This window comes from Sardina pilchardus, chromosome 8, assembly GCF_963854185.1.
Source record: "Sardina pilchardus chromosome 8, fSarPil1.1, whole genome shotgun sequence".
In the NCBI taxonomy this organism is placed as follows: Eukaryota; Metazoa; Chordata; class Actinopteri; order Clupeiformes; family Clupeidae; genus Sardina; species Sardina pilchardus.
In genome coordinates this window covers 25,008,971-25,020,598 of record NC_085001.1, presented here as the reverse complement: position 1 = coordinate 25,020,598, position 11,628 = coordinate 25,008,971, and positions in this window count along the sequence as shown.

Sequence of the window (11,628 nt, the reverse complement as noted above, 5' to 3'; positions counted from 1 at the left end):
ATGACGTTCAATTCATTAGATATAGGTATCGTTTTGAAGGTTGATTATGCCCCTTCCTGAAAACGTAATAACTTTGATTTTGAAAATTTGGACATTGTGACTGATTTCGACGTGGAAGGTCACATTTCTTCCTCAACTTTTGTAGATTATACGTGCAACTTTATCAAACAGTACAAGTAAAGTAAAAGTAAACTTGTTCTCATTGGCCCGCTGTCGTACGTGCTCAATGGACATACGATGGACACCCGCCCACGACATGCACATTTAATCCAAATAAAACATTCACAATCGTGAACGCAATGACGCACAGAAGACGACTAGCTAAATTGCTGTTTAAAATCCGTTTAGCATCATTAGCTATGTCTATGCTGCAGACATTACAAGATCACAAGAGAAAAAGAATCGCTAATACTATCAATTTTCTGCTTCTTGTCTTCTGAATCTGAATGAATGGATTATTACGTTCGGTGCGCTACCAACATGGCGCCAATATTCCTAGAACGCAATGTGTGTGCCCGAGAACTATTCAATCTCGGTAGTATCTACTATTAGTAGGTGTGTCCATGTCTGTGTAATCCAATTTACACCAGTCTGTCCTAGATGTAGCTCACGCTTCTAAACTTTTTTTTAAGTATATTTTTTGGTCTTTTGCCTTTATATCAACAGGGCAGTGGAGAGATACAGGACATGAGTGGGAGAGAGAGAGATGGGGGAGGGATCAGGACCTCAGAATTAAACCTGGATCCTCGTGGGCACTGAAACCCATGTGTGGTGCCCAGGGTAGGTCAAATAAGAGGTGGGTAATAGTGGACTGTGCCATGATGCGGTATTGATTTTTAAAGAAGGCATTCAGAATATTTGATGTGGAGCTTATTTTCCAATGTTTGTAACAATACCAGTAGCATTAAATGGTTCATGGAGTGTTGTGTGGATGGTACAGTGTGATTTTTGAATGTTAAAAGTTGCAATGTTAAACAAACTTTTTTGAGAGGTGGATAAACTCTAATAAGAGGTGGATAAACTCTGAAATATCTGAAATGTCAGAGGTGGATAAACTGCTTTTACGTGCGCTTAGCCTCTACTACATTCTTACGGTATGGTGCTGCCACTTGCGTCACAGCTTCCCCAAATACAATTCATCACTTCCAGTTCAAAACATCTTTTTTCATTGAGCACTATAGATTTGTCCTTTCAGGATGAAGGAAAATAACTGCTGCTTGAATGGCTTAGCACAGTAATACTTGTGTTCAGTGGTGGATATACAGTATAGAGCAAAAGCTGTCCTCTACTAAAAGTGTTATTCCCTTATGATGACAATGAAGAAGAAAGGCACATACACTGGAAATATGTGATTGATTGTGCACACATATTGTGTACTGACCTTCTTTACACATATGGAATTTATGGATTTGAAATGAGGGATTTTTCAAAAAATGTGGATAGCTTTGTATTTTTCCTAAATAAGATGATCATATTCCCCCCTATTGTTCAGAGGCAATCATGTACTGTACTTAGAACGTATCTTAGGTGTGCGCCACATTGCAGTTTGAGGTCTAGTTGCTACTGTACATCAACTCACATAACATGATCGCTTCCTTCATAGATTTACAATAGTTCTGGGGAAAACACATGTTATCAAATTATTATTATGGGAGGCTTTCCACCAGATCTTGGAATGTGTCAGTTGGATTTTCCCCCCTTTCATCCAGACGAGCATGTGTGAGGTCAGGCACTGATTTTGAGGTCAGGGCTCTTAGCGCACCAGTCAGGTACTTCCACACCAAACTCACCCAACCATGTCTGTATGGACCTTGTATGGTGCACCCTAGGACACTTGAATGAACTGAACTATCCTGAATGACTAAACCCAGCCCAATCTGCCAGCGATTGGATTTCACCCGGCAGCTCAGGCTGGAAACCTGCACTATTATCTCTCCTGCATCCTGTCCACGTTTACTGGAACCAATCACAAACGGCTCATCCACCAGGCGCACCTAGATTGTTGATCTGATTGGTTGAAGGACTATCCAAGAGTCATGTGAGCAGCAGTGTCCAGTGACCATGCCTCTTATGCCGTAGAAATACAGCACAGACTCCACAGACTAATATTCATTCAATGTTAAAAGATTGAGCTCAATCTGGTGATGGCTAGGCTACTGAATTACCCATTCTTCCACCAATGTTTGTTAATGCAGACTGCATGCCAAGGGGCTTAGCTTTATGCAATGGGTCTGAAAGAGACAGTGATTAAGTTTAAGTGCCCCTATACCTTTGTCCATACAGTGTAATGTATGTTGTTCTATACTTGATAATATATCACAAAGATAGCCACAGTTATATAATATTTCTAATATACATGTATATAACATATATAATATATATAACAATTTGTATTACTATACCATCATGCTTTGCCAACCCTAGCATCATGCACTTGCTCAATATGTAAAGTCAGACCTTTCAAGAACAATAGGGAGGGAAAGTGAAAACCAGCGCCCCAAGTGGTTGCGTTCCTATCGAAGAGCAGCTCCAATGTTAAGTCCCATAGACCGACTTTTCAAATAAATACCACGCAGCTATACCTGCGATCTTATCCACCAAAAATATTTTTCAGTCTTCATACTGTAATAATTTACCAACTGTGAAAATATCAGACCCTATTTCGCCTTATTGTAAAAAAACGTAATTGCTCGTTTCATTTCATAAAAGGACTACAACTGCAAGTGACGTGACACGCTTCCACGACGTTACTCGCCTAGCATGGTTTGTTTATTAGCCTGTTAGCTAGTTGGTTAGTTCGAAGACAATCACACTTACTGCCAGCTCTTGTGTGAGTAGGAGCACAACACAAGTTATCCCAACATAAAGGTAATTACCACTCGGTTTACATCGCTCTCTGTTATTACAAAAATATGTAAAGCCAGTTCAGCAAATTGCCGTTTTGATCAGTTGGAGATGAAGCGCCCAAACTGGTGACGTCAAATGCTACTGTAGCTAGTACTGTAGTTCGTTATCACCATGTTACAGACAAACTCAAAACAATTAAACTGATCCTAAAAAATAAAGTATGACCACTAGAAGCAATAGAGCTGACCTAAATGCATAGCATACTGAAGGCATTTAACTAACTTCCCATCATTGGCCGAGATATATTTTTTCTAAAAGAAAATCCCATCCCCTCCCGCTAGCCTCTAGGAACGCAACCACTAGATGGCGATGAGATTACTTTCCCTCCCTATGTTCTACTCAGACTGTAATACTTTGACATTAAAGAGTCACTTCACCCCATAACTCCACCCACTTCACATTTCTGAAAACGTCTTTCAAAATGGGCGAGACGTTCTGAAATTTGGAGAGAGAGTGCAGCACTGCTGCAACCAATCAACCTTGGTGATTTCGTGTCAATCTGGGAATGAGTGCTGCAGACATGGCTTATCACAGGTAGGCTAATCAGGGCAGCAGGTGTTGGGGCGTTTCAGTCCTAATTTGTAACGACCCGGTGACGTAGTGTCGGACTAGAAGTGCAGGACAACGTCAGCATTCCAATAGTATTTTGGACCAACATGCCATGGCATGTTTTCAAACGGTAGTATGCGCGAGAGAGCAATATTTCCAATACAAAATCAGACGAAATGTTACTTTTGTCGAGAAACACGATTTTTGTCAATATTAACCCTGGTAATAGTACAGTTCACCACTTATGAGTATTTTCAATCAATCAACAGCTCAAAAAACCTATTTTAGGGTGCAGTGACCCTTTAATCACGAATCAATTAAACCTTGATCTTGATCTCTGATCCCTTTTAGACCTGCATCTCAGCAGGTTTGCTGGCCAATAGCATTTAATGGCACATACTTCCTGTAAAAGTGGGTTAAAGTATAGTCATATTAACTGTAAATGTAAAACAGTGAGCACAAGAAAATAATTACAGACTAGTATGTTAAATACATGATGCATGCACCAAACAGTGCCATTACACTGAAATTACCTCCCAGGCATTTATGTCACCTTCCCTGTATAAAAGTGATGTTTGTTTCATAATACAAACTGAAATGACCTTTAAAACTTTTGAGTGTTTTATAAAACTAACCTTTAAAAACAGTGAACCAGCCGGCGCTGCTGAGCAAGCATGGAGTAAGACGTGTGTCGGTGTAGCTCTGCAGGAAACTACGGTTAAACTATTATTTTCAGAGGTATCCTCTTTAAACAGCAAGTCAACTAAGTACACCTTTGCTCTGTGTAACTGTTAGACGTGCAAGATGTCGGGTAAACCCGGCAAAACAAGACAAACGACCATATCTGCGTCGAAGCCTTCTTCAGCTAGTCAGACCTCATGCGAAACGGCTGAAGGCTCTTCAGCTATGCCTTTCGATTTTGAAGGATTTAAACGTGAACTACGCGAAGACCTGGTTGGTGCAATGAAAACGGAGGTCCGATCTGTACTCGAAAGCGAACTGGGATTTTTCAAATCGTAAGTTCTGGCTCTATAATCAGGTTTGGAGGAATTCAAAAACACTACGAGCTCAGAATTAGCCAAGCTACGTAGCACGCTAACTGGCGCAGAACACAGTTTGTCCACCTGTAGTGACGATGTTACTACACTGCAACGAGATGTGAAGCGATTGACAGAGCTGGCTGATACTCTTCAAAACAAATGTGAGGATTTAGAAGGGAGGTCACGGAGAAATAATGTAAGGATCGTTGGAATACCTGAATCACCTGGCAGTTGTTCCACATCAGCGATTTCAACTTTGCTCAAAGATGCATTCAATCTGGAAAAGGCACCTCTGGTCGACAGATCGCACCGATCACTACAGCCAGTTCCACGAGAAGGGGGACCAGCCAGGGCGGTCATAGCGCGCCTTCATTATTACAAGGACTGCAACGATATTCTACGTCTTGCAAGGTCCAAACAGAAGATTCAAGTTGCCGACATGACCATCTCTGTCTACCCGGATTTCACTGCGCGGGTGGCCAAGGCACGAGCAGCGTTTAACGGCGTCAGACAGATGCTAAAGGATGTCCCAGGAGTTAAGTTTGGAATTCTTTTCCCAGCACGGCTCCGCATTACATTCGAGGGGGCCGAATCGTTTTTCACTGATCCTGAGGCTGCCCGTGCATACGTTTCTCAGAACATTCTCCACCATCAAGAGGGCTGACTGTCGTGTTTGCACCTGTCATTCTTGGAGACTGTAAAGGTGATGCTTCTTTCCCTCGTTGTTTTACATTCAATCATTATGTGTATCTAAAGCTAATCAGCCAACAATGACTAGCCTATCAATATGACAATAGTTGTCAATGAGGATTTGAGAGTTTCTCTACTTATTGTTTTACAATATGCTTGACCTTAATGTAGGCCAAGCTAATTACATTGCCAAAAAAAAGACTGCCAAAGCCGCAATAGTCATTGTGTGAGACCTGTCTAGGCAATATTTTTTTTATTATTATTATTATTTTATTAATAGTCTAATTGCTCTCCTCACTGATTTGCATAATTTCATTTGATGTTATTTGGCTATCTGGTTAATGGTCTGATAGGACAGCTTGCCATTCTTGTTAACAAAACAAAATGAAAAAACAAAAAAACGTATGTGATATCTAGTCTGAAAGATACCTCTGTTTATTATCATTTCCTATTCCCTGCAGGCTGCATAGTTTAGCAGTTAGGCTACCTGTAAAGCCATGTGCTATTACCTCTCTTTAGGGGTTGTTAATGCGATCTCCAGTTTAGGGGGAGGTCGGCATAGGGGTATTGGGTACATAATCTGTTTTTTTCCTTTTATACAGTGTATTTTATGTTTTCTTGAATGTATGTTTTCTGTCTGCTCATCATTGGGACGGTTTACTATTGGATCACCCAAGTGTTCACTTCAAATATTGTATGACTCCACAAAGTAGCTGTGCACCCTGCGCCACACGTCTCATCAGCTGGAATATAAAGGGGATGAACCATCCAATTAAGCGTACCCGTGTTTTCACACATTTTAAATCTTTAGGCCCGGATATAGTTTTCTTACAGGAGACACATCTTCTGGCTACTGAACGTTCTAAATTAGAAAGAGGCTGGGTTGATCATATATTCTGCTCTAACTATGGGGCCAGAGCCAGAGGGGTGGCAATTTTGATTAAAAGGGGGACACCCTTTGTCCCATCCCAAGTTATCTCTGACACAAATGGACGCTACATTATAGTCTCTGGGAAATTGTTTGGTACTCCCATCGTCCTAGCCAACGTATATGGTCCAAACTGGGACAATCCACAGTTTTTCTCACGACTTATAGCCAAGTTACCAGATATCAATTCACATCATCTAGTATTGGGAGGTGATTTCAATTGCGTTCTTGATCCGGTTTTGGATAGGTCCAGGGTCGGGACCCAAACCAATGTCTCCAAGTCTGGGGAGGTGCTTCTGTCATTTCTAAATCATTATAAGCTACAGGACCCCTGGAGAAGCTGCAACCCAACAGCCAGGCAGTATTCTTTTTATTCTCCAGTACATAGGTCATATTCAAGAATAGATTATTTTCTTGTTGATGATAGGTCCCTGTCTTTTGTCAGCAATTCCAAATATCACAGTATTATTATATCAGACCACTGCCCTCTACAGTTAGACCTCCATATGCCTAATGGTAGCACTAAACATAGAACGTGGCGCTTTGACCCACTGCTATTAAATGACAAAGATTTCACTAATTTCATTAATAGTCAAATAGACTACTTTTTTGAGACCAATACAACACCTGATGTGTCCTATAGCATCATTTGGGAGGCGTTTAAAGCGTATATAAGAGGACAAATCATCTCCTACTCAGCCAACTTGCGATCTATGCGTAATTCACAACTTACTAAATTATCTAAACAGATAAAAGACCTGGACTGTAGGGCTGCTTCTGATCCTTCTGATTCTAATCTGCACAAAGAGCGACTGCTACTGCAATCAGAGTATGACTGCTTATCCATTAGAGACACAGAACAACTCCTTTTTAAATCAAAGCAAACATACTACGAACACAGTGACAAAGCAGGCAGACTCCTCGCTCATCAATTACGTCAGAAAACTGCTAAGACCGCCATCCCTGAAATCCGTATTGCACCAGGTCAAACCACCACCCACCCACAGACTATCAATGACCAATTTAAAGATTTTTATGCAGACATCTATACATCAGAGGCTAATGCTAATTCTGGGGAGATCCAAAAATTCCTGGATAAACTTTACATTCCACAGATTAGGACAGAAGCACAAACACTTATTGATGCCCCTATAACATGCCAGGAAATCACACAAGCCATCAGCTCTTTACAAAGCGGTAAAGCAGCCGGCCCCGATGGGATATCTATTGAATTTTATAAAGCTTTTTCAAATAAATTGGCACCTATATTAAGTTCTCTATATACAGACATTTTATCCACGAAGAGAATGCCGGACACAATGAATCAGGCTGTAATAACAGTCTTATTAAAGAAGGACAAGGACCCCCTGGAATGTAGTGGGTATCGCCCAATAAGCCTCCTTTGCTATGACTACAAAGTTCTCACAAAAATTCTAGCACGCAGACTGGAAACTGCTATTTCTGATCTCATTTCTCCTGATCAAACAGGTTTCATACCTGGAAGGCAATCCTTTTTCAATATGCGGCGTCTTCTCAGCATACTTCATTCTAATCATTCCTCTGATACACCTGAGGTTTTACTCTCCCTAGATGCTGAGAAGGCTTTTGACCGCATTGAGTGGTCATACCTTTTTGAGGTGCTTAGTAGATTCGGTTTTGGCCCAACATTTCTCACATGGATGAACATAATTTACAGTACCCCGCAGGCAGCCGTGCGCACTAATTTTATAAATTCTAATTTCTTCACCCTCCAGCGTGGGGTGAGGCAGGGTTGCTGTCTGTCACCTTTTTTGTTTAATTTAGCGATTGAACCTCTGGCCATAGCTCTCAGAGCTGACGACAGAGTTCCTGGCATTGTTAGGGGGGGCTTCACTCATAAGGTCTCACTTTACGCTGATGACCTTCTTTTGTATCTTTCAAACCCCACAGCATCCTTACCTTATATCACTCATCTCCTGAACGATGTTAAAAGGATATCTGGCTACAAGTTGAATTTCTCCAAAAGTGTTCTATTTCCCATTAACAGTTTGGCACAGAATCTCAATTATAATGCTTGTCCATTCAGACTGGATAGAGAATCCTTTACCTACCTTGGTATTGTGGTCACACGCTCCTATAAGAATTTGTATGAGGCCAACCTTAAAAAGCTAATTGAGAAGATGAAAGTCAATTTGAAGCGGTGGTCTACCTTGCCCATCTCCCTAGCAGGTCGTGTCAATACTATTAAAATGACAGTCCTCCCTCAATTTTTATATGTATTTCAAATGCTACCATTGTTTCTTCCTATTTCCTTTTTTAAAGACCTAAATTCACATATTTCATCATTTATTTGGCACAAATCTGTTCCTAGAGCAAGAAGGGCTATTTTAGAGATGCCAAAATCAGCTGGAGGACTTGCACTTCCCAACTTCTTGTTTTATTACTGGGCGGCCAATCTCTCCAAATTACCCTATTGGATAACATCATTTAGAACAGGGCAATGCCCTACGTGGGTTGCCATGGAAGTTGAAACATGTCCCTCTACTACACCGTTACCCACCCTTTGCATCTCTCTATCCAAAAAATCAAACTACTCCCCTTCTAATCCTGTCACAAAACACTCACTCAGAATATGGCGCCAATTCAGGAAACACTTCCAGCTAACCCATACAAGTGGTTTTATGCCCTTGATCCACAATGATATTTTTCCTGCTGCAAAATCGGATTCAGTTTTTCGCCTATGGTATGATAGTGGCATAGTGTTTTTTAACAATTTATTTGTGAGCAACACCTTTATTTCTTTTGAGACTTTGCGTAAGGATTTTACACTACCCCAGGCTCACTTTTTTAGATATCTACAGGCCCGCAGCTTTGCCAGAGAACACTATCCATTCCCACATCTTTCTGACAACGATTTGCTGGACAAAATTCTTGGGCGTGATCCAACCCTGAAGGGCAACATTTCTTTTATTTACAACATTATTTTGAATTTTAATATGCCTTCGACAGAGAAGACTAGATGCGCCTGGGAACAGGACCTTGGTGTCCAGCTCTCAGCGCAGACCTGGGAAAGTAGCCTAGACTTCATCCACACCTCATCTCTGTGCCTTAGACATCACCTGATACAATTTAAGATACTACATAGACTTCATTTTTCTAGGGATCGGTTAGCTGCCATCTACCCAAACACGGACCCGCATTGTCTGAGGTGTCATCATGGCTTAGCTACCACTGGGCATATGTTCTGGTCATGCCCAGCGCTAACAAATTTTTGGACCCACATATTTGAGGCTTTTGCGTATATGTGTGGCAGGCCCATCCCACCAGACCCTATCACTGCGGTTTTTGGTGTCACAGCTGGGGAGGTTCAGATCTCTTATTCCCAATCACGTGCCATCGCATTTGCGTCACTTCTGGCTAGGAGACTTATCCTGCGACAATGGAAGTCAGCTAACCCCCCATCTTTCATTTGCTGGGTTAAAGAAGTCCTTGCCTCTCTACCCCTAGAAAAATTGAGATACTCAAGAGGTAAATGTTCTAATAGATTCCATAATACTTGGAGTCCTTTTCTAGAATTCACAGATGATCTGTCCTTTTCCTGATTTTCGATGGCACGTACGTGTCAGCTGGACTGGTGGTGCAATGGGTGCAGTACAATTGCACTATTTTGTCTAGTTTGTTTAGTTTGTCTCACTAACAAACTAATAGGGTGTCTTCCAAAATGTTATTTTATTTTTCCCCTCTAAGGTAGCAGACTTTTGTTTGTTTGTTTGTTTGTTTCTTTCTTTCTTTAATTGTATGTGTATGTATGTATGTACCCTGGGGTGGGTGGGATCGGGGATGTTTCTGTTGTTGTTTGTATAATTGAACTGTGAAAACCTACCCTTTAAAATAAAGTTACAAAAAAAAAAAAAAAAACAGTGAACCAAAAGTAAACACTGATCTACATCAACGTTGCTGCTCTTAAAACCAGCAGAGTTCATCTGAAAAGTGTTGGTGGTAAGAGTTGAGGCTTTTAAGCTTATTTTCTCATTGTTAGCTTCAAAAGTGCAGTAACACAGGTCATGCACTTTAAAAGGTTATAAAATGTCAATCATGTAATTATTTTTTATTAATATGTTGAATTGTGGAGACAGTATTTACAGTATTTGATTGTCAACTCCCCGAGAGGTGGGCATTATAAAACATTACAGTTTTTCTCAATTGTTTACACACAATTTCTGGTACTTCTGACACAATTCCCATAATATGTAGCTCATGCACCAACCTCCTGAACCGACTGTGCTGAACTATAAGCACAATTTCTGCTTTACACTCAAATTGTAGTTCTATAACACACTTTTTTCAAAACACTACACACAATTCTGTGCATTAGACACAATTTTCATGAAGAAAATGTCTTGTTTTCACAAAGAACACACTGCCATTCAAATTCTAAAGCTAACTGCTCTACCATGCACACTGACTCATCAGATGGGCAAACTCCTGTCACACAGTCTTACAATTTGCAATCAGAGCTTTAGTATTACAGTAGTAGTACAGGCAGAGGCAGAGCCAGAGGAGTGAGAGTAAGAGGTGGAGGATGGGGAGGCCAAGGACCGTAATCTCTGATGAGATCCGAGCCACTAGAACATTGCAGTGCTGCGTATCAATACAGTACAGTACTGGACAGTACAATACAGCTCAATGAGCACAGTAGTACAGTATTGCCTGTGGGCTGTTCTGTAAGACTGTAAAAATAAAGTATGTTTCAAGTATTTGGGGAAAGTAATCCTACTTTGTATTCCTACACAGTTTACAGTATTTTACTATTTGTTTGGCAGCCGAAAGATTACCAACACAAGGGCTTCTGTCTCCTGAACAGGAAACTGAAATCATGAGCATTGTCCTAGAAAAAACGGCATAACATTAAGGCAAATACAAAGAAAAATAATAGAAAACAATGAGATATTTAAAAATATTGATAGGGTAAGCATATCAACTTACTGTATCAGCTTATCTACTGTTTGTAGTACTGTTTGTAGTGTAACACTGAGCAAAAAAAGGCCCAAGTCATTATAATGAATGGAGAAGAAGTGTTTTACAAATTCATCGCAGTGTTTTACACTGAGCACACCAGTGTTCAACTGGTCCTTATAAATGTCTTGATATATGATGGTTTGTGTGTGTCTCTTGAGAACAAAAGAGCATTTTGAGGAGAAATTACATTGTTTTGAAGGTAAAGTGTCATTTTGCAGGAGAATTGTGGAGTTTTGCCCATTGTGTGTGTTGTTTTGGAGTTGTGTGTAGAGTTCTGAGAATTTGAGGCATGTTTTCAGAAAATGTGTGTTAACAATCGAGAAAAACTGTAAAAATATCACATTAGAAGTTACCCTACTTGTGTTCACGCCTGTTATGAGAGTGGAGGGGCGTGGGCGTGGGAGACTCCAGATACCACTGAGGAGCCTTCTGGAGGTGTTGTGAGTCTAATTCAATGAAACACTGAAGGAAGTTGCCTGTTAACGCTAATGAAACACCCTCGAAGGCTGTTCTCTT